A 21870-nucleotide genomic window follows, 5' to 3' on the forward strand; every position below is an offset into this window, starting at 1 on the left:
CTTTGGAGGGGCAAAAATTTAAGTTCTGGAAATTTTTGGCAAAATACGCCCAAAAATTACGGGACGTACTTTATTGTACGGGCCGTATTTTCCTCCGTACTTCACAGAAATACGATCTGTCAGTTGCATTGGAAAGAAGACTCACTGAACTTCAATTTACATAGATATGGATTCCGTAATCCTCATATTCTAGGAGATATGCCCCTGACAAGTTGGACCAAAATTTTGGTAAAAAATTTTGCTAAGTTTTTCCAAATTTTCAACGAACCTAATTTCTTCGATTCGCTTGATCCCGAAACCTTAAAATACTTATCTAACACTTATTAAAAGTCTTCCTTTACCTTATAGGGGTATCATGGCCTCTCCGAACTCACGTTAGTTTGCTTACAACGATGCGAAAATCCACGAGATGTAACAGAAAGGTTAGATCAACATCAGAAGCTCCCTTGAGATATCTCAATATCCACTTGACAGCTTCCCAATGCCTCTTTCCTGGGTTGGACATGTATCTGCTTACCACACTTATAGATTGAGCAATATCTAGACGTGTGCATCCCCTAGCATACATAATGCTACCAACTGCGCTGGCATAAGGAACCTTTGACATATGCTCCACCTCATCTTCGGACCGAGGCATTTGTAACTCTGAAAGTTTAAAATGAGGAGCTAACGGTGTACTTACAGGCTTGCACGTATGCATATTGAATCTCTCGAGAACCCTTTTAATGTACCTCTTCTGAGAAAGATGTACAACACCGTCTTCTTTTGAAATCTCCATACCAAGAATTTTCTTTGCAGCTCCCAAATCCTTCATGTCAAATTCCTTACTTAACCGTTTCTTTAAAGCATTTATCTCTGTAATGTTGTTAGCAGCAAGAAGCATATCATCAACATACAACAATAAATAAATCATTGAGTTACCAGACATCTTCTTGTGATACTCAAAACTATCAAATGCACTCCTTGAGAATTCATGTGTAGTCATGAACACATCAAACCTTTTGTACCACTGTCTAGAGGATTGCTTCAAACCATACAAAGACTTCTTCAGTTGGCATACATGATCTTCTTTTCCCTCAGCTAGGAAACCTTCAGGCTGATCCATATAGATTGTCTTTTCTAGTTCACCATGTAAGAAAGCAGTTTTGACATCAAGCTGTTGAAGCTCCAAGTCAAATTGTGCAACCAATGCTAGTAGCACGCGAATTGAGCTATGCTTCACGACCGGAGAGAAAATCTCATTGTAGTCAATTCCCTCCTTCTGACTGAAACCCTTTGCAACCAATCTCGCCTTGAACCTAGCATCTTCCACTTCTGGAATTCCCTCTTTCTTTCTGTAGACCCATTTGCATCCAACTGTCCTCTTTCCCTTTTGCCTTTTCACTAAGACCAATGTCTGATTCTCGTGAAGAGACTCCATCTCTTCCGTCATGGCTAACCGCCATTGTGCAGCATCCTTGCAAGAAGTTGCTTCAACATACGAGGAGGGCTCCAGATCCTTAATCTCTTCTTCTGCAGCTACGAATGCATATGCAATCAGGTTTGCTTGATCTATAAGGCGTTCCGGTCTTCGTATCTGCCTCTTCTCCCTTCCCTTCGCAATTGTGTATGGTTCATTGACAGCAAGTTCTTCAAGATCTACATCTTTTGACTCATCTTTAACCTGAGTCTCTTGATCCTTTTCCTTGGTAAGCTCCACCGAAGCTCTACCTGCTCGTTGTTCTCTTTTCCTGAAAACTCCACAGAAACTTTACGGGGATCAAGCATAGAGGATTCATCAAAGGTGACATCTCTACTAACTATAAATTTGAGTAAAGACAAACACCAAAGTTTGTACCCTTTTACTCCATCCACATACCCTACGAATATGGCCTTCTTAGCCCTTGGTTCAAGCTTTCCTTCATTAACATGATAATAAGCTGGACACCCAAATACTCGTAAGTATGAATAGTTAGAGGGTTCACCTGACCATACCTCATTCGGAGTCTTAAAGTCAATCGCCGATGCTGGAGATCGATTGACAATATGAGCAGCAGTGTGAACTGCTTCAGCCCAAAATACTTTGGACATTTTAGCTTGTAAGAGCATACAACGAGCCTTTTCAAGAAGAGTTCTGTTCATTCTCTCGGCAACTCCATTCTGCTGTGGGGTGTGCCTAACAGTCTTATGTCTTGAGATCCCATGAACCTTGCAGAAATCATTAAACTCTTCGCTGCAAAACTCCAAGCCATTATCTGTGCGAAGATACTTGATTTTTCGCTCCATTTGATTTTCAACCAAAATCTTCCACTCTTTAAATGATTCAAAAGTATCACCTTTTGCCTTCAAAAAACGCACCCAAACCTTTTGTGAGAAATCATCAATAAAAGTAAGAAGATACCTTTTTCCGCCCTTCGATGGAAGTTTAGAGGGACCCCATAAATCTGAATGGATGTAGTCTAGCACCCCTCCGGCCTTGTGCTTGCCGTCTTTGAAGCCGACCTTCTTCTGCTTCCCTAGAATACAGTGCTCACAAAATTCAAGTGTGCTGATCTTCTCACCTTTTAAAGGTTACGGTTGCTCAACATCTCCGGTCCACGTGCGCTCATATGACCCAATCTCATGTGCCATAATCTTGCCTTGTCATCATTAGATAATCGCAGATCAGAGATGCATTTGCAGCCAACAATGGTGCTTCCTCGCCAATGTGTAAAGGCCATCCTCCGCCTTGCCTTTCGTAATGACTAAAAAAACCTTTAGTCACCTTCATAGTTCCTCCTTCGCTCATGTACTTGTAGCCTTGTTCATCCAAAGTACCCAGGGAGATCAAATTCTTCTTCAGATCAGGAACATGACGGACTTGTGTAATAGTCCTCACGGCTCCATCATGGCAGCGAACCCGAAGTGAGCCAATTCCAACTATTGCATAAGTTGCATTATTTCCCATTACTACGGTTCCTCCACTTTTCTCATAGCTGCTAAACCAGTCTTTTCGGAACGTCATATGCAGAGTACAAGCTGAGTCTAACACTCATTTGTTCCATAACTTCCATTATTGTTTGATGTTGTAAGCACATAATCATTATCAGAATCATGTACTTGTTCAACTGTGGATGCACTCGCCTTTTCCTTGGACTTTGACGTTCGGCAATCTCGTTCAAAGTGCCCCTTCTTCCCGCAGTCCCAACAATCTGCATTCTTCTTGCTCACGCGAGACTTTGATCTGTGCTTTGATTTGCTCCTTCCCTGTTGGCTAGTCCGGCCTCTCACAAAGAGCCCACTTGCCTGATCATCTCTGTCTCCTTCAAAATGCCTCCTCACATCACTAGAGTTAAGTGCTTGCCGCACTTGCTCAAGGTTGATAGGCTCCTTGCTATACATCATTGAATTCTCGATATCACGATATCCTGAAGTCAATGAAAATAGCAAAGCACATGCAAGCGTCTCCTCGTCCTTTTTAATTCCTGTGTAAGTCCATGACAAGTTTATTGAACGCGTCTAAATGATCTTGTAACGAAGTACCTGACCCCATCTTAAATGTGTGAAGACGCCGTTGTAACAACATCCTTGTTGTCACCGATCGGTCCTGGTAAAGCCCTTGTAGCTTGTCCCATAACTGCTTGGCCGTCTCTTCGGTACTTGTACTCACTTCACAAAGCACGTTAGGTGCAAGGGACAGTTGGATTACACTCAATGCATCTCCTTCAATCTTCTCCTCGGAAGCCGATGTACCATTGGGATACTTTCCGTCAATAGCATGGATTGAACCTTCCCTCCGCAGTAACACCATCTTCTGGATCTTCCAGATATTGAAGTTGTTGCGTCCACTGAATCTATCGATTTCAAACTTTATGGAACTCATTTTTGCTTGTTCTTCCTCCTAGGATCTTCAAAGATTCCTAACGCTCTGATACCAATTGTTAGCAGAAATGTAAAAGAAAGAACACAAGATTTAACGTGGTTCGGATCAAAATGATCCTATGTCCACCAGAGAACAGTTGTCTTTATATTATTAACAAAGGAAGGGGAGATTTCCCAATTACACTTAAGAGAATTGCTCTCTCAACTCTCTACTCACTACAAAGGATTGTATTATTTTTGGGATGATGAACAAAGAAGAATTGCCTCTCATTTTATAGGCATAAAATGACTTGGGCTCCAAGTGTGCTACATGGCATTTCAATTCTCCTTCACATCTTTGGCTCCAAGCAATGCATCTTTGGCACCAAGCAATGCATTCTTTGGCTCTAAGTAAATCATCCTTTGGCTCCAAGTAATAGAAATCATCCAACTAAAATTGTCACATGGATTTTTCTATCACATGACAAAAAACCAACTATTTCACCTACAACATCTCAGAGTTCTAGGCGGCCTATGCCTGTGCCAAAGTTGTACAAGAAAATGACGAATTAATGCCAAGAACAAGAACAACAATCCATATGGGCTATGCAGAAAAACAAAAAGGCTATCTGCTGCATGATATCACAAATGGTATTTCAGATTACATATAATGCCTCTTGTAAGAAAGTGAATAATGAAGGAAATGGTACATATAATCAAAAACGAGATAAGACATGTCTACAAATATTAAGGCCACAAGAAATGCAAGACAAAGTATAAAAACACTTAGCCACCAGACATCTTTGTTCATGAACATATTCTCAAGATTAAGGGCTTGAATGCCGGCCAAACTCGCGAATGCCGCAGTAATACACAAAAGTATAGACACCACGGATCTTCAATGGAATGGCAATATAAAAGTCATCCGAGTCAAACTTGGAGAGAAGAAACGAAAGCAAAGCGCCCATGGTGAATACCGAATCGAAAAGAGCCGCAGCTAAGAAAAACATCAACATCCACAACTCGACTTAGTACCATCGGTGTTGAGGAGAATAGGTAGGACAATTTTCTCGTCAAATCCTCCAGGGACCGTAAAACCGCAGCAAATTTATTGTACATAGAAGAGTAGCTAGTATGAGAACCGAATTCCCTAAGTCTCTCGATTGTTTTCTCTCGCTTTTTTACGTATGCTCGAATGGTTTCTCTAGAATAACTCTTTTGCAAATGCCTTGTAATTCTTCAAACTCCACAAACGTGGATGGACACGATATTTTACGCGCTTCAAAAACAAATTCATCCGAATAAGAGATAAGCGGCAAATCTATAATTGGAAAATATTAAGAAAGTTTTTTTCTATGAAATCAATTAGAGGGTATGTAATTGTTATAAAGGGAAAATGTAGTAGGAAAAGTACCTTAAACCAAAGCACACCCCACATCATGAGCGATCGCTTTTATACCCCTCGTCATTTCACTTGGTTCCCCTATAGAAAATCTATATGGGGACCCAACACTTGCTGCAAAATGCATAACGTTTTTTCCTTGTTGATCGATATCTGCAAGCATCCTATCCTTATGAGCTACTTTTTTCAGAAATTGATCAAATAGGAACCTGTTTTCCCTCTCTGCTGCTATATGCAATATATTCTTTCCGTCTTCATCCAAGGTTTCTGCAGCTTGAGGGTATTTTTATATAATTTCCACAACTAACTCATCAATACCAAGTTTTGTTGCCTGTATTAACGGATTTGTTATACTACCTGCATCGTAGCTCCAATCTTCTTCCTCTATCAATCTTTGTGCTAATTTTAACGCAAGGATATGCTTTTGCTTTGCGTCATCAATCTCTCCTAACCATGCATTACCTATAAAAGGAAAATGCAGCCAAAAAGCAAGAAGAGAGAATGAAATGAACAACAGGACAAAGTAATTAACACGATCCGTTCAATTTTCAGATGTTGATCAACTCAATTACTAGGTAATACATACTCGCCTAAATATAAGGAGATAACCTTGAGACTTTGCATCAACGAGGTTATCTTCGTAATTAACCTTTATGTATACCAACAACAACATACCTTGTGTGGTCCCACAAGAGGAGTCTGGGGTGTGTGTGTGTGTGTCTATTGGAGAAATACCCTACCTAGTAAAAGGCTGATCAATGAAAACCTTTCTCTCTTAGAGAAGACTTTTTTTGCGCGGAGTGCCCTTCTTTTGGGGTGGTCTTTAAATTTTGCCCCTCATATTTGTGGTCTTTAAATTATGCCCTCATATCTTTGGTCATTAATTTTTGCCCTTCGCATTGCAACTTTGAGCTTTCACGCAGAAATTATGAGGTTCTGAGTTCGAACCCCCGCTCAAGTATAAAATTAAAAAAAAAATTGCAAGACAAGATTTGGGTCGCGTGTATGCCGGACCTAAGCATACTTTTTTGTTAAGGAATTACAAATTTTATGCCGGACCCGGCATACTCATGCCTTATGGGCAGACTTGGCATGAGTATGCCGGGTCCGGCATAACTTTGATAATTCCTTCACAAAGTTATGCCGGTGGGGCATACTTTTAATGGGCAAACTTTTATGCCGGACCCGGCATAACTTTGTGAAGGAATTATCAAAGTTATGCCGGACCCGGCATACTTATGCCAAGTCTGCCCATAAGGATATGACAGAACTAAAAAATGCCCATTACTACAATATAGTCCACGGGGAACAAAAGAATTAGACCATTGCTTAGACATTATTTACCTGGAGACACACAAAGGATAAAATATTAATGGAGATGACAACTTGACTTATGGATGTTGCAATCTTGATTAATGAAAATCATATCAAGAATACTAAGAGCCACAACATGTGGTAACGAAACTTGAAGAGCTAGCAGGCTATGTTAACTTTCTGGGAATGGGATTATGGGGGAGTTGATCAGCCAGTGCGGAGTCGCTGGTCAGCCAATGCTGATCGAGGCGATGATGTTCTATGAGATATGGAATTTCAACTCTTCCATCACACGGAGTTGCTGGGGTTTCTTGTTGGAGATAGCCCCCATCGGCATAACTTTGTGAAGGAATTATCAAAGTTATGCCGTACCCGGCATACTTATGCCAAGTCTGCCCATAAGGCATAAGTATGCCGGGTACGGCATAACTTTGATAATTCCTTCACAAAGTTATGCCGGTGGGGGCATACTTTTAATGGGCAAACTTTTATGCCGGACCCGACATAACTTTGTGAAGGAATTATCAAAGTACTTATGCCAAGTCTGCCCATAAGGCATAAGTATGCCGGGTACGGCATAACTTTGGTAATTCCTTCACAATTGTATGCCGTTGGGGGCATAGCGAAATTTAAACTGCCTTGCGAATTTTTTTAAAATTTTTGACTGCGTGTGGGTTCGAACCTGGAACCTATGGGTTTTAGCCGAAGGGCAAAATTTAAAGATTTTAAATACGAGGGGCAAAATTTAAAGACCACCCCAAAAGAAGGGCAATTCGCAAGACAGCTGCATTAGTTCTTGATTCCACATACATTGCTGGTATGCCTGTTCCATGGCACGAGATCCCCAATATGAGAAACCGGTCATATTTTTGGTTTAAGTCAAAGTTAAAACTACTAGTCGATCAGAATCAGCAATTGTAAGATTCTACAAAGTATTTAATAAATGCTCATTTGTTGTTATTCAAATATTTGAAAAAGAATTTTGATCTTGCGGAACACTTACATAAGTAGATAAATGTTTCAAGCATCTGCATTGGAACAAAAGGCGTAGTGCCTGCTTGACCAAACATGTAAGAGGATCCACTTCTGAAAGAGAAGGGCTTCGTAGCCAATATATTCAATGCAGTCGTACCCGTACCATCATGCTTGCTGGCCAGTTGAGGATATAGATTCAGCAAATGTAATGCGAAGTCTGGTTCCCGTTTCATGCCAAAAAAAAAAAAAAAGAAGAAAGGGGGCCCTTAATCAATATTCAGCCTGGCCATGAGGTTCAGCTACAGCTTTGATCTTAGAGTATGTTGTAGCCAAGTTCTGATACTGAATTCCATTGCAGTAGAATTCAGCCACATAATGGTGGTTTTATTATTATTTTTTCTTGAAAAAAGGGAAGTTAAAACTCGAGGTGGCACTAAACAAACTTGACATGAACCTTCAAAACCATCATAGCTAACCAGTTAGAGTTATAGTTTTGGCAGGGTTACAGTGGGTGGAGAAGGCTTGAGGATCTTAAGGACAGAATTTATCGGAAGAAAGGTCATAAGTTAAATTCTCGCATACTTTTAAACAGCCCTTTCTGAGAAATCAGAAATTAAATGCTAATAAAATTTATGATCTAAGGTTTAGAATCAAAATTAGGCAAAACTATATAATCAATGCGAAAATATGAACCAATAATACTTATTATTATTATTATCCTATTTCAATACTTCTCGTGGATGATGCAAATTCGTCCTATATTAAAATTAGATGGACGAGATAGAATTTAACGTATAGACATGTAGCTGATTTTTACATTATCAGTGCATTTTAACTTCTTATAGCAAGATTTATACTTTAATTTCTATGTATTACCGAATTAGGCCAACTATAGAGAGCTACCGGTTCTTGTAAGCTATTTTAACCTGATTGCGTGAAAAAGTTTTACAAATAAGTTCCCAACCATGCATGATTCTGTCATATATCAAGTTCTCCTATCCAAACATTTCAGAGAATGCGTGAAAAGACATTATAGCTGAAGATCACTTACAGTAAGACTCTTGAGTTACGGCAGCATGAAGAACAGTGCTTCCATCGTCCCTCGTCACAGTGAATTCACTAAAATTTTGCTCTGCCAGCAAAGTGAACACTTCTTTTTCTCCACTCGCTGCAGCAACATAAACCGGTGTCTCTCCCAAGTTATTGCGCATCAAAACAAGGTCCCTTTCCAAGCTTAATATCAATTCCAGCACACCTTTTTCCCTAAACCTAGCAGCTTCATGCAGAGGGGTATCCCCATTCTTATTCTTGATTTTGAGATCTTCACTGCTAACTATCTTCACTGCTAACTAGTCTTTTCTCAACAAGTAATCTAAGTGCATCCACATTTCCCTGAATGGCAAGCAAATGAAGGATGGTGTCGCCACGGTTATTGATGGGCGCCACCATCTCTTCTCTCCAGAAATCGCGTAGGATTTCTAAAGATTTCTGATCATTGCCCTTTGCTGCTGTATAAGCTGCAGATTGGCGGCTTGCAATTGTACATTTTCTGTCCATTACTTGTTCAACTTCTTTGATGGTTAGTACTTACTTTCATTTGCCTTCAAGAAGTCTTCCAATTGGAATAAATCAACTCTACCAACAAGACAACCCCTTTATCTTTAGGAAAGTTGTTAAGTAGATTTTTCAAAAGTAATACTCATGATGCTCTCTGTCTGGCCCCATCCAATAACTTTGTTAGTCTAGATTTTTGGCAATATACTAAATTCTATCTGTGAAAAGGAAATGGACTAGAAACAGGAAGTGAGCTACAGGAACACTAGCAAAATGTGAAACACACCTCTACCCTTTGATCCCCTATCTCGTTTCAGGTAATTTCACTCGTTCTGTTGTTTGTTAACCAAATTCCTTCTGTCTGGACACTCCACAATGCCGAGTTTTTTACCAAAAATATCCCTAAACTACAGTTCAAGCATAAACTACGTACACATCCTTAAACTATCTGTACCAACAATGAAGGATGGTGTCGCCACGGTTATTGATGGGCGCCACCATCTCTTCTCTCCAGAAATCGCGTAGGATTTCTACAGATTTCTGATCGTTGCCCTTTGCTGCTGTATAAGCTGCAGATTGGCGACTTGCAATTGTACATTTTCTTTCCATTACTTTTTCAACTTCTTTGATGGTTAGTACTTACTTTCATTTGCCTTGAAGTCTTCCAATTGGAATAAATCAACTCTGCCAACAAGACAACCCCTTAATCTTTAGGAAAGTTGTTAATTAAGTAGATTTTTTAAAGTAACACTCATGATGCTCTATGTCTGGCCCCATCCAATAACATTTGTTAGTCTAGATTTTTGGCAATATACTAAATTCAATCTGTGAAAAAGAAATGGACTAGAAACAGGAAGTGAGCTACAGGAACACTAGCAAAATGTGAAACACACCTCTTCCCTTTGATCCCCTCTCTCGTTTCAGGTATTTCACTCATTCTGTTGTTTGTTAACCAAATTCCGTATGTCTGAACACTCCACGGTGCCTAGTTTTTTTACCAAAAATATCCCTAAACTACAGTTCAAGCATAAACTACGTACACATCCTTAAACTATCTATACCAATAAAGAAGCACACCCCCCCCGCCCCCAACCCCCCCAAGAATCTGTTGGCAAACTAACAGCTCATCAGTGGAGGAGCCAGAATTTTTACTAATGGGGTTCAAAATATGAGAAAGTATAACACACGACGAAAGCAAGGAGATACAACATATACTATATATGCAACAACAACATACCGAGTATAATACATTCTATATATACATAAAAAATAATTTTAACCTTGTATATACAGTATATTTTTCTATTGAAGGGCTTCGGATGAACCCCCTTGCCCCTACTTGGCTCCGCCCTTGGCTCGCATGAAAAACATGCAACTCACGTTATTCCCACCCCACAACTCATATTTTGACATCATCTTGTCTCCATGAAAAACCTGCAGCTCTTTTTACTCCCACCTACAACTCATCTCTTGGAATCAAATGGAAAAGAGTTTGACAAGCAGCTCAAGATTACATTTGATGCCAAGCATTAAGGTAGTTGCGGCAATATACGGAACAGTTGAGATGCACAAGTAACTCCAACAGCCCATGTCTCAACAAACTTGCTGTTTAACATAAAAGAATCTGAATTCTGCTATGTACTCATATTTACTACTCCCTCCGTCTCAATTTATGTGATATAGTTTGACTGAGCACGGAGTTTAAAAAATAAAGTAACACTTTTAAATCTTATGGTCTAAAATAAGTCAAAGATATTTGTGTGTTTATAAATCATCTCGTTAAACGTAAAAGGAAAGTTTAAAGTTAAATTGTTGCCAAATAAATACTCCCTCCGTTCCAATTTATGTGATATAGTTTGATTGGGCAAGTAGTTTAAGAAATAAAGGAAGCTTTTTGAATCTTGTGATCTAAAATAAGCCAAAGATATTTGTGTGATTATAGATCATCTCGTTAAGCGTAAAAAGTAAAGTTTGAAGTTAAATTATTATCAAATAAGAAATTATATCTTTTTTTTTTTTACAGACTAAAAAGAAAAATATAACACATAAATTGGAACAAAGAGAGTAATAGTAGTAGTAAATAAAATAGCAATACTATTACCGTAAAAGTAAAAAAGTAAATACAGTGGTGGGCCAGGAAATGACCGCAATTACTCTTATAAGGTGGAAAGAAGATTTAAGTGGGACCCGCTTCTCAGAAAGTTGTACCCTGCTCCCATCTTTAGATACCAGTTTTTTTTAGACGAACTAAAAAAGAAAGTGTATCACATAAATTAGGATAGAGGGAGTATTTAATATGCAAGCAAATACATTTAGCTATATCATATATATTGGTCTAGACACTAGAGTTGCAAAATTTTGGTATAAGATTAACACATAAAGTTCTAAGTTCTTCTATCCAATATTTTTGCAGAATTTAGAGGAGTGTCTTCTCCAATAGAAGTGATGCAGTGGTCTGTTAGAAGGATCACTTTAACAAGGTGTTTGAATGCACTTCATGTAAGTGCATAAACTAACCTTTTTCAAATACACACTTTTTCAAATACACACGTTGCAGTCCTTCCTGCTGATGCCAAATATGAATGAAATAATAATTTTAGCTTTAAGATCCAACAGGCTTAATACATCAATAATCTTCAAACTTGACAACAAGTTTCGTTTAGATACATAAATTAAGGCTTCTTCTAATTAAACGCTTGAACACATGATAAATTGTTCATATTAGACACTTTTGATTCAAATTAAAAATTATTTTTGTGCGTGTTCTCAAATGTCCACTTAAAATATGTCAGTTTCATTGATTTTATGAATTAGTTTGAATAAGCCGTAAAATTTCAGGCATGTTCTAATTGAGGATGATGTGTATGATCAAAAGGAGAAGACATATTAAGTGGTTAATTTATCTACCTAACGAGCATTTGAGATCACATGAAAAGTTTATCGTATGTTCAGTTCGAGTGTCTAAATAAAATTTATTGGCAAGTTTAAGAAGTTGTCGATGTATTAAGCCTATCCAAAATATGTCTCCTGATGTAGCTACTATCAGGGGCGGATCTACCTTAGGAGGTAGGGATGGCATGCCACACGCATGCTTCGGTTAAAATTTGTATACATAAGTATATCTCTGGGGCAAATTGAATATATACTTATAGTGCCACCCGCAAGGTAGAAATTAGATGCGGGTGCCACTGGTTCGGCGAAGCTGCTGAAACTTTTGTTCTCAATATAAATCTTTTGCATTGCAAAGAATTGCCATTAAACTTGATAATTAAGATGAAATGATCTCAAGAATACTGAAGGTGGTAATGAAGCTAGTACTTTTTAAGCAAATTTAAAAATAAAATAAAAAATAGGAAGCACTCTTTCATTTTACTTTTTATGCGATTTCCTTTCATAATAGAATTTAAATCAAGCATGAAAAAGAGAGTGACTAGAAAAATCAAACTTATTTCTCTATGTACGTGAATAAAAGGCTTAATCAACCTAATTGAAGTAGCAAAAATTTTATCGGGTCGACCCACCCTTCTTATTCTGTCTCTATGACTAGTGGTAGAAATACGGGTGCACAAAAAATGGCACCCTCAATCTTTAAATCCTGAATCTGCCTCTGGCTACTATGTAGGATCATATAAAGTAGAAGATGAAGAAGACGAAGCAGTCGTATTTCGCTTCCTCAGTGGTTTATTTTGTGACTAGGTTTGAAATACTTTAAAAAAAATTATGGCTATGTTTTAAATAGCGACATTAAAGGTGGCTTTACCATGTTATTTCTATGCCGAACTTCTCTATGTAAAGAGTTTAGGCTAGGCATATATTCGATCATTGGCGCATAAATTTGAGCGCGGCCTATATTAACTCATCTAAAAGTGTTGATTAATTTAGAATACATATATAGTTCAAATTATTTCATGAGAAAATTTATAAAAACATATGAAACAATTTTTTTGTTTAATTGATTTGTTCGATATAACCAAGATAAGAAAAAAAAAAAAAAACAAATCAAATATAATTTTGAACTGTGCTAGTTGAGTTATGACGTATTGATTAACTCATATAGAGTGAACTCATGCATACTCAAGCAAATTTTGTGTGGGTTATTATCTGAAACGACAACTCATTTATTCGTCCTTTTGTTATGGTACCCACTCGTGTCCCTTTTTTACACTATATCCTTTTTTGTTTAATTGATATGTTAGATATAATTGTAACCAACAAATTTGAGTAACAATAATCAAGACAGGAAAATTGATGTTACATCCCGCATTCTCGTGCGTTGAGTTGCATCATAGGTTAGTCACATAAGCTCAAAGGATAGTATTATGTTTGAAGTTATAAGTGTTTATGTTATGTTCAACAAGTGATAAGTAAGTGCCGCGAAGGTTGGAGGTTAAACGAATCGGAAAAAAATAAAATAAGTTTTGCTAAGTTTGGGATGTTGAATAAGTTATACAGACTGTATGGAGTTTTGGACATATCCAAGTATACAAATAAAGAGATCGATATATAAAAGTTTTAGGTCTCGAAATAATTTTAACGGATGAACGAAGAATCGCTACACTAAGTCGGTGAACAAGATCTTTGCTACTGATGACTTCGGAGCAACTATATAAGGGGTTTAACCCCTCATTTTCAGCCAAGAATCAGCCCAAAAATATTTCCCAAAAATTCTAGAGAATTCTCCAACCTTCCCTCCATTAAATTTCAACGCGAGTTAAGTAAAATCTTCGGATTCGGGTTCGCGGCGTATAGTTACGATTATAATATTGTGTTGCAGTGAATTTGTGGCTTGGGAGTAAGGCAACTATTGGAGATATCGCGGTATTAGCGGAAGTAAGGTATGAATCTTTTCTTTTGGTATCATTTAAGGCTTATCTACGGAGATAAATTTATGGAATAATTATGTAGCGAATTCGTTTGTGGAGGAGTTGGAGAAAATATCATATGGTGTATTTGATGGAATATTTTGGTAGTAATGATGTTGTTGTTGTTTCTGTTGTTGTTATTGGTTGTTGATTGTTGGTATTGAGAATTCGGGCTAGGCATATAAATAGGGGAGATCTTTGCCCGATTTTTGGCAGAGTATAGAGTAGTTTGACTTGGAAGTTTAGTATAAGTATACTATGATGAGTCTAATGATAGTGTGAATCCTCTTAAATGTAGACTCACGAATTCGGATGAATAAGTGTGGATAACTGGAGGTTGAACAGGTATGTTAAGGCTAGTCCCTCTCTTCTAAAGGCATGATTACTTTCTTATGAATCCAATAGGTGTTTTACAAACGTCTCATGATCCCTTTATGTGAATCCATAAATGTTTTCCAAAAATATTTTTATTCCCAAAAGCTAGAAATTCATGATTCATAGAGTTTATGATTCAAAGGCATGACTTCCTTCTTGATAATCCATAAATATTTTTCAAAATGTCCCTATTTTCCGAGTCAAAGATTTATGATTCTATAAGCTTTATGACAACAACAACAGACATGTTTTTACAATATGAATGACGATGTTAAAGATGAGAATGTTTCTAGGATGATGATGATTTTAAATTCTAGAAATTCCAAAGCTTATGATGTTAATACTATTATGAGATTATTGAGATTATTTCATGATTTTCTCGATTTTATTCATTGTTGTTGATCTCGCCTTATAATAATTGTTCCTTCAAGGTGAGATAGAGCGATGATGATTATTCCATAATATAATCGGAGGCTACCGACCTTACGTCACTCCGATCTAATTGTGGCTTTTGATTAGGCTCTCATGCATGCTTTATATATATGTATGTATTTTCTCACACCGCGCCGCGCTATAGTCGGCCGGGCATGGCACGTAGATGTGCACACCACTGCAGTGGGCATGTTATGATATTGCCCCGGACGCGGGCTAATGATGATAACACCGAGCCTTAATGGCCGGGCATGATACTAAATATATGACACCGAGCCTTAATGACCGGGCATGGTACTATGTATATGTATAGAAATTTTTTTTAAAAGGCTAAGCATGCATGGCATCCGCCTTATGAGGCATCCAGATGTACAGGTTATCTCTCTTATTCCATGTTACCTTCCATATCTATATTATGTTGTTATCCATGCCTTACATACTCGGTACACTATTAAATGTGACGTCCTTTCTGTGGATATTGCGTTTCGTACCACGTGTGTGTATAGATGAGTAGAGGATATTAGTAGAAGATGTTCAATTTGGATTGGCGAGCTCCATGTCCTTCGAGTGTTGCCGAGTCGGAAGTATCTATGTTACGGTATCTTGATTTATGTTAGAGACTTTGCGAGACGGAGTCACGTATATAACATGTCGGTCTTGTAAGCGGCTGCAGCAAGCCGATGTATCATTATGCATTATGTTACAAATTTCATATGATTGATTTTACTTGATTTGAGAAAGACGAAAAGCATGTTTTTTTTTAAAAAACTTACATTATGCTCTCATTTCATGATTTAAGAGTCCAGTAAGATTATGAGTATCACGAGAATCAGCGGGTTCACTCGGCCCTAAGTAAGGGTCGGGTGCCCATCATGCCCTATCAAAAGTTGGGGTGTGACAATTGAGTAACAAAATGATATGTTTAATTGATATGTTAGATGTTGAATGACCATTTCCACTAGTGGAAGCATTGTTGGCATGATTTCCACCTTTCTTTTTGAACTTGTAATTTGCAGGATATTTGTGAAGCTTATGACAAAAATCTACTACATGCCCCTTTAGATGACAAAAGTCACATTGGAGTGGAGACTTGTCAACATAGGCATTGTTTTGCTTGGAGTAAGTTGCAGGCTTCTCATAGCGATTCTTCTCATAGAGGTTCTTAGGCTTGAAACCTTTGTTAGGGAACCTGTTACTAAGCATAGCTGCTTGTTCACTGCTTTCACCTTGAACATTAAACAGACTCCCATGCGGATTGATCCTTTGACTTTCAACATTCAAAATCATTGCATATGCTTGATTGATATTGGTAGTAGGTATAGTCATCAGTATTTGACTCTTAGCATGAGAGTAAGACTCATTAAGGCCCATGAGAAACTACCATAGCTTCTAAGATTGGAAGTGTATAGCATATTTCTTAGACTCAGGACATCCACAACCAAGAAGAGGCGTTAATGCTTCAAATTCATCTCATAATTCTTTTAACCTAGAGAAGTATCTCTTGACATTGAACTCACACCTTGAGTTAAAGTAGCAATCTCCTTATGAAGGTAAAAACATCTAGATGCATTGACTTTGTCAAGCCTCTCTCAAGTCATCCCAGACCTTATATGCATCAGAGGTATATATCACAGTATTAATTAGATCCTTCGAAACAGTGTTCATCATCCATGCTAGAACTATAGCATCACATCTATCCCAGAGTTCATGCAAATCTTCATCATAATTGGATTTCTTATAGGCTCCTAACGCAAAACCTAGTTTGTTCTTTCCTCTTAAGACTAATTTCATAGATTTACTCCACAATAAGTAGTTTTCAGATCCTTGAAGTTTGAGTGAGATAAGAACCAAACCTTATGTATCAGAAGGATGAATATACAAAGGATGATTATGATGAACTTGCTCTGTTGATGATGTAGCAGTTGCTAGTCCATTTCCAACATGATAGTTTCACCATAAACATTTTCTTCATTGTTCGTCATTGTGAACAACCAATTCGTAGTAAAAATGATGCTCTGATACCATGTTGAAGCATTCAGCCATGGAAACATATAATCAAAGCTAAGTAAAAGGAAGAGAAGCAGTTATCACTTAGAGGGAGTTTTGGAAAAAATATCTTCTCATTGAATTGTGTATGATCTGTACATCGAGAACTACATTTTGTTACTCAATTTTTCAGGTTAAAAACTAAAACCCGACCAGGCCCACTAACTAAAACTCAGCCCGGCCCGGTTAGCCCGTAGTGTACCCCCTATCCAGATAGGGGCTGGGCCGGACACCCTTTTCCTTGCCTAAGCCCAACCCCTTCACTACTACTCGGCCACGCCGCGAACCGGCCCGAGTGTAGCCCATGTTTAAATGGCCCAGCCCGGCCCACTTAAGCGCTTACACTAACTTGTATGTAACACCTTAACAAACTAACTAAAAACTTAACTAAATTAAACACAGGTCCCTACTCTAACTTTCTTCTACATATATACCTGAACTTCAGCATATAAAACTTCAGACGTCACTCTGAAGTTATTCAGAAGTGGATAGATTTGCAAAGATTTAACATGTATGCCGTACAATATTAACTTATTTTTCAGGTTATTCATTAATTTCACTGTAGGTCCAATTCCCCCCAGTCCCCCCAGATGCAATGGAAAAAACTTCTTAAAAAAAAAAGAAAAAGATTCCAATAATTATGAGTAGTTAATACGACCCTTACCTTTATTGTGACCTCATACAGTGTGAAAAGAATTTACATTGTTATTCATGGATAAATGGTAAACTCATTTGTTGGATGTTCTAATACGAAAAGTATGATATGCTAATTTCATGTGTATATATGTTTAGTTTTAACAAATGGAATTATCTGCGTCGTCCTATGAAATTAAATTACATACTCCAAAAAAAAAAAAAAAAAAAAATGATATACCGTGATGCAGTTTTACCTGCTAAAACAAAGTTACTGATGATTTGAGGTTGCAATAATACATAAACAGACCCTTAAACTTAGCCTTAGCTGGCAGGTATGCCCTCCAACTTTGGATGTGCACAAGTACGCACTTCAAGTTGTCTCCACTCTATCAGTTGAACGCTCCAACTTACAAATGATCATTTGGTTACCTCAAAATTTATGTGCTACATGAGTGCCACGTCAGCATTTGTGTTTACGTGTTCAATTTTATACAAGTTAAGGTGCCTACTTGTGCACACAAAAAATTGGAGGATGTACTTGTCAGCTGAGGCCAAGTTTGAGGACCTGTGTATGTATTATGCCATTTGAGATTATCAGACCACGCTCGTTACATATTACATATGATAGGTTTGAAATAATGACATGATATTAGTATAATATTTATTTATACGATCAATGTATAAAAGTTAAACACTTTGAATATAGGTAGAATTTTCATCATTAGTTACAAGTGAAATAGGATGACTAAATAAAATTATGATGGATGTGTCGTGTGTATGTACACACATATATATAGAGAGAGATATTTATATAAAATTTGGCCTATTCCACTTGTGGGATTACACTGAGTATGTTGTTGCTGTACATATAGTTTTGCCTAAATTCTAACTATGGGTTTTATTTAGCATGAAACGAGAACCGGATGTTGCATTACAATTGTTGAAAATATAGCCACAATTAGACAAAAAACATGATGCATATGGTAGGACTGCATTAAATATATTGGCCACACAGCACTCGTCTTTTAGAAGTGGATCCACATATTCAGTTGGACAATTTGGCACTGCGCCTTTTCTTCCTATGCAGGCAATTCAAACCCTTTTGTATTCTGTAAGTACTTTCCCAAATTAATTCTATATATATCAAATGCTTAATCTGAAAAGGAATACCTCTGTATTAAAAATAAATTACTTCAATCACCAAAGTCTTCAAGAGTAGTTTTACCTTTAATAGCCTGTTTGGTCAAGATTTTGGGAAGCAAAACGTTTTTTTTCATTTTTTTTTTTAGATGTTTATCTTAGAGAATAGAGGTGTTAGGTTAAACTTTCTGGGGAAAAAAGGAAAGTGAATTTGAATAGTAACATAAATTTTTTTCTAAACAAAAAAAAGAGTAGCTTCTTTCGGAAATACTTTTGGAAAGCTTGGCCTAGCATGCTACTCTCCAAAAGTACTTTCTGGGAAAGAATTTCTAAACAACAAAAGATGTTTTTCAAAATAAGCATATTTTAGAAATTTGGTCAAACATACCTTAACCCATAAATATACTAATTCTTTCTCGTCTTGAGAATGGAACAGGCATCCCAGCAGTGTATGAAGAGTCAAAACCTAATTACAACTTGGAGGATCCACAGGCTACTACAGATATGTTAAAAGAAAAAGGACTCTATTCGTTAATATCCAGCTAGGTAGTATCTCGATGCAAACAAATATACACACATGTTAATAATGTATAATGTATACGGTTCATTATGGCTTGGTTGGTCGGTGGAATAAGGAGATCAATCTCTCTATAAATTTCAACCAAACTATTACGTACTTACTTGTTTAGTCATCATTTTACTTTTCCTCATAACAAATGTATTTCGCATGTATAAATTTTGTCAGAATCTATGTACTGTTTCATGCCCGATCTGAATATAAAATAAGAATATACGTATTAGTACTACATGAATTCACAACTAATATGACTAAAAATGTCCCCATATCTAAAAAGATCAAGGGTTCAGTATTAAACAAATTTTTGTATCTTTTGTTAAAAAGTAAACACACGTGATTTTTACCAAACATCTAATAAGAAATAAATCTTGAACTACATATTTTGTATTATTAATTCCTGCATAATAATACCTTCTTCCTTTTTTCCATAAAACAATCACCCAGGCTTTCACCTCCTGCATAATAATACCTATATATTGCGGTCAAGTACATTTAGACCCATATCCTCTTTTGGATCTCATTCATTTACCTCTTTCTTTCCTAGGTAATGCATGGTAGGGAGCACTTGATGAGGTAAAGCAAAAGCATATTCTTGCATTAACATTAGCAAGAAGATTGATCAGGGAAGAAGATTGGAGCTTCTAATTTCTATGCCAATTATGTGGAAAATCCACTAATACAGGCAACAAAATTTGGTATAAACGAGTTAGTCGGGGAAATAATAAAAAATTACCCTCAAACAATAGAAACGGTAGACGAAGGCGGAAGGAACATATTGCATATAGCAGTAGAGCATAAAAACAGGTTCCTATTTGATTACATTCTGAAAAAATTATCTTACAGAGATAGGTTGCTCACTGATACCGATCAAGACAGAAAGACCATACTGCATCTTGCAGCCAGTGTTGGATCCCCTTTTCGATTTTCAACAGGGGAACTAATTGATAAAGCAATGGATTACAAAACATTGACACTCATGGCATGGGGTGTCCTCTTGTTTAAGGTACATACTTTGTCCCATATTATACTATACTAGTCTAGGTACGCACTTTGTCCTATATTAATAAGTTAAAAAAAGGCAACTTTGTGCACTAAGCTCCCGCTATATTAATAAGTACAAACATTTAAAAGTGAAGTACATATTATGAAGAAATATATTCGAGTTCTTTTATAAATACTAAAGGAAAAAGTATAAAATTTCTAAAAATGATGAATATTGATTCTACTTAATTAAATGGATAATAATTTTGTGTCTCTCTAGTACAAATATTTGCTTGGTCAAAACCAAAATTTCATTATTACGTGCTACTTCTGTTGTTTAACCGCGAACAGGATCTCTTGGTCACGGCTTGTGTATGAAGGTAATTAAGAGAGTAAATTTCATTGTCAATAGTCTGCCATCTGCCTTCATCTCAGCTAGCATAGCATATAAAAAATAAAAGGAAAAATTATGCTGAGTGTCCATTTAGGCATCTAGTTTGCCGTTTTTAGCCAAACTACCTACTTCTTACCTATATGACCTTTCGGCAATTCAAATTACAATTTTAGCCGACTTTCATCTTCGGCAATCTAAAAAACCATTCTTTCTTTCCGGAGAGTAGGCGGTACCGAGAATCCAAAGCGACAACTTCATTTCAGGACCTCCTCTATCGCAACTGGAATTGAACTTGGTCCCATCGAGCAGAGTTCCAGTATAAAACTGAGAATTAAATGAAATCACCATTATGAGCAAAAATTAAGATTCTTTTAACAAGGCAAACAATGGATAAGGACTAAGATAAAGAGTAATTTATCTTGGACTTCATCTCCACGTTCAGGAGTGTCCCTTCCTTGGCCTTCCTTAAGAAGCTTCTCTTACAAACCTTCTTTCCTGATCTCATTCTCTTCACCGACTTTCATGATCGGACTTTCATCCGGCAGATCCATGTCATCATCTATTCCCTCTGCCGATGGAATATCAAAATCCTCATCCATTATTTAGCTAAATGGTATAAGAATGCTTCACTCGAAGTTATGAAACTCAACAAAGCAGGGATGGTGTTGCTCAGTGAAGGCGTGAGAAACGGGTAAAGAGAGGCTTACATGGTGTGATAGAGAGAGTGTGTCAAAGGCTTTAGGTTCTCTAGAGTTCCAATAAGGTTTTAGATTGAGTTTGATACACTAAGCTTTCAAAGTCTTAACTTATTTTGAAATGTATTTTGTGTCAAATGTTTTAGAAGAAGAAAAAAAAAACAGGAATGTACAAAGAAATACATTATTTCATAGTTATGCATAGTTATACAAGCGTATATACTATTTATACATTATATATAGTGTATAAACATGTATAGTGTATAAGGATGTATTTGTATAGTTACAAAAGAACTTGAGCAACTTATATATACATTACATATACATTATCTATACACTTCAATTTGAGTTGATTTCGTGTGTTTATACATGATATACAAACCATATCCATTATATACTCGTATATGTAATTTTATATATAGTATACGAAACGGTCCCATTATCAAAATGCGATGACCTGCTTGGGCTATATAAACCATACTTACTTGGCTAGATGTGTGGGCCATATAATTCATTATCTATCATTTTACGTCCGTTGGGGGTTTAAAACTAAATAGATATTTGGGTTTATATTTTGTGTTAAATTCCCCCCCCCCAAAAAAATACTATGTATCCTCTTTAAAAATTGCATATAGCTTTTAAAAGGTTAAAAAAAAAAAAAAATCCTG

General features: G+C 37.0%; 1 pseudogene; it reads right to left on the reverse strand.

Moving 5' to 3' along the window:
- Nucleotides 1–4158: 4158 nt before the first annotated feature.
- Nucleotides 4159–9067, reverse strand: LOC132062325 (protein VAPYRIN-like; annotated as a pseudogene).
- Between the last annotated feature and the right edge of the window lie 12803 nt (nt 9068–21870).

Source organism: Lycium ferocissimum, chromosome 7 (genome assembly GCF_029784015.1).
Source record: "Lycium ferocissimum isolate CSIRO_LF1 chromosome 7, AGI_CSIRO_Lferr_CH_V1, whole genome shotgun sequence".
NCBI lineage: Eukaryota > Viridiplantae > Streptophyta > Magnoliopsida > Solanales > Solanaceae > Lycium > Lycium ferocissimum.